General features: G+C 52.3%; 1 protein-coding gene across 1 annotated transcript in view; it reads right to left on the reverse strand.

Annotated features, from left to right (window-relative positions):
* LOC127748939 (uncharacterized) overlaps positions 1 to 3,271 on the reverse strand; it is a 64,814-nt gene that overhangs the window by 27,784 nt on the left and 33,759 nt on the right. The gene's annotated exons all lie outside the window — the stretch shown is intronic.

Genomic DNA, 3,271 nt, shown 5'->3' on the forward strand with positions numbered 1-3,271 from the left:
CTCTCTCTCTCTCTCTCTCTCTCTCTCTCTCTCTCTCTCCCTCGTTCTCACTCGCCCTCTCTCTCCTTCTCTCTGTCCCGCCATCAGCAGCACCATTGTCAACCTGACAGGTCAGACGGCGGCGGGGGGTCCCAAAAGGCCGCACGACGAGGAGGCGCCCAAATGGAGAGGAAGTAGGAGGAGAAGGAAGGCAAGAGGGCCTGGGGAAGAGAATGGAGGAAAACGAGAGGCCAGGAGAAAACCAAGGTGACTGCAGGCGATTGCCTCATCGTCACCAACGTCAGCAAAAGGATGATAGGCACAGAAAAACAGATGCAAAAGAAAAGTTAGTTATATTGGACGAACTCGACAGTGTCACGGTCACTAACATTGGTCTATTCGTAGAATGGCTGAGTGATTGCTTGTAACGTTGCATCGCTTATTTTTCCAGTGCTACTGGACCATGGCTCTTCCCCTGTGTACATATACAAATAGTGCAACCTGGACTGTGACTATGCACTGAACTCTAAACGCCGTGGTCACCCACTTTGCCAACATTTTAGCACTCTTTTTTGATTGCCAAATTTTGCTCGTCTTTTGCCCGTTATTTGCCAAAACTTGATATCATTCATTAAAGGCTAACTTTTGGAATCTTCAAAGAGCAATAAAAACAAAACTCGTATAAAAAGGTGTACAGTGAGATAGGGCTGAGGGTGAACAGCCAGGAGGCGAGTTCAGTGGCACTGTTTTATACACCCTTTGTCGCCTTCTCCGGTTACACATATATGCGAATAAAAGTGTGAATATGTTGTCGCGTGTCTGTGATACTGCAGATGGTTTTGACTCGCCTGCAGGCATGCGACATTTGTACACTTTCTAGTCGTGGGGCCTGGCCGCTGACACCGGGCGGTCTAGTCCCACGATCACGATCAGCCATTGATGAGCTTCCCTCCACTCCACAGCCGGCGGCCGGGCCGGGCCGCCGGCCCGAGGCGGCCACTCTCATCGCCTTGCTAATTAGGGCCGCGTCCGACTCCTCTCTCTAGGAGACACCTCCCCGACCCAGCCGTATGGAATGCGAGTTCAACGTTAATTTGTTGGGCTTTTAAATGAGTTTCCGCGTCGGGCCCGCGTTTGGCTCCCCCTCGGCGCGGCCGTTCCGTGGCGGCTGGGCTGGGAGATGCACCGCGGGCCGCGGGCAGCGGGTGGCTGGGGGGTCAGTCCAGACGCGGGTGGTGCGGTGTGTTTGCTTTCATCGCCCTCACTCCCGTCCCTCCCAAACGCGATGCACCTATAAAAACAGAGTGGATACCACTCGCCGCGATGTCGATGACTATCCCCGGGGGTCGAACCAATGGGGCCTGACAGCCCCAACGGGATAAAAATGGCGGGAAAAGTGTCAGGTGCCTATCAGGAGTGTCAACCTGCTGTGGAAGCGGTACCACATGGCAGTATCCTGCAACGAATCAATGACTCGACTTCATCACTGGCAGGACGCTGCGATCCAGGGGCGCCTGTGGTGCCTTGGGGTTTAAACTGCCCCCCTTTGCCCCCGTAAGGACCCCGATGGCCCGGGGGCACGGCGGGCGCGGGCAGCGACGGTCAATTACTGTTACCACCTCCCGCCCCGCCCCGCCCCGCTGGAGGCTCGCGCTGCAGCGCCAAGGAAGCTCCTGCTTTACGAGCGAGAAAAATAAATAGCAGCGTCACGGCACGTGTTGGCCGACACGCAACGGCAGCGGCGGCGGGGCGCGGCGGGGCGATATGGGCGTTGTTACTTTGTCCAGCGCACAGCGGCGCACCAGCCGGTCAGTGCACTCACGCGGCGAGAAAAAAAAATATTGGTCAAAAGGATGTCGCGCTGGCTCTGCTGCTCGAGGCAAAGTAGGATCGACGTTTCGACGAATCACCGTCTGCGGCGCAGTGCGCCATTGGTCACGGCCCCCAGGCACCTTCCTAATGGTATTTACTTTGGACGACTCGCATATGGGCCATTTAAAGAGAAGACCGTAAGGAATTGGATGAGGGTAATTTATTGATATTAAAAACATCACTCAGAGACTAGTAATAGTAAATTTATTGAGCCATTTCCCTTCTGTATACAAGATAGAACATGGTTACTCGCTGCTCCTCTCAACTCTGAATTTTAGATGAAAGCATGAAAGGAAAGGAATTTTGTATGCACAAAGGTGCAAAATAAAACCTCATCCGTCGTATCCCAGGTAAGAACATTGGAGGGAGGATGAAAAGAGAAGCTGTAGGTGCTGTCGACGCATGAGACGGTGGACATGCACATGGACAAGCAGAGAGTGCTTTAGGACCGGACTCGGCCAGTGATGCTGGACCGCTGATAGTGCGCGTGTAGGGCTTGAACTCTGAACCCGCACCGTGCATGAGATTGTGCAAGTGCGACAGACGGCTGCTGTTGAAGCGGTGCGTGCCACGAAAGACAGATAAAGGAGAAGTATGATAATGCGTAGAGAAGGGAAGAGCAAAGAAGAGAGGGGGAGGAGCGGGTTGGGTTGGAAGGATTTAAGATTTCGTGTCTCTTCCACAATGTGTGGCCCCAGCTCGATGCCGCTCACACAGTGCCGGCGATAATGGTCAGTGCGGTCAGATAACAGTGGCTCGGGCATGGCCTCCTCCAACGCGATCCCAGTGGGTTAGGCGTTTTACTCCCATTGCTTGAATTTTACAGGCGCTTTTGCTTTTAGTCGTGAAATACTTTCGCTGCTCGATATAATGCCTTAGGGAGAGAGCGATAACAATAATGTAAGGCCGACTCGAGTATGTGCATGACAGAAAATATAGATGTTACGTTGTAACCACAAAGGCAACGTTCAATTTGTCACTACAAACGTGCGAGTTATACAACCAATGATGTTGGTGAAAGAGTTAGAATGCGGAGGGTGTCACAGGCGCGGATTAAGGGTCCGGCTGGCATGGGGCGATGCACTGTGTAGGGACATATAAACAAATCAGACACAAAAGCGATAAAAGTATAGCTCTGCTTCAAACATTACATACGTTCATTCCGTTTTAAACTAAGTTAAAGTTACATTTGAGGCACTTTACCAAGCTACATATAAGGCACACGCAAGATGAAGAAACATGCCGCGTCGGGTCAGCGGGTCACATACGCCCGCTGCGGGTGCGGGATCCTGAGCTGGCCCAGAAAATTAACGCCACTTGAAGTCGCTGCAACTCTCTGTTCTTGTGTTAATTTTCGCCACTTCTTACCGCAAAGAATCAGAGAGTATTTTGAACCGCGCCCAACTTAACACAAAGTACA

The sequence above is a fragment of the Frankliniella occidentalis genome, unplaced genomic scaffold (genome assembly GCF_000697945.3).
Source record: "Frankliniella occidentalis isolate FOCC.00 unplaced genomic scaffold, Focc_3.1 Scaffold21, whole genome shotgun sequence".
NCBI lineage: Eukaryota > Metazoa > Arthropoda > Insecta > Thysanoptera > Thripidae > Frankliniella > Frankliniella occidentalis.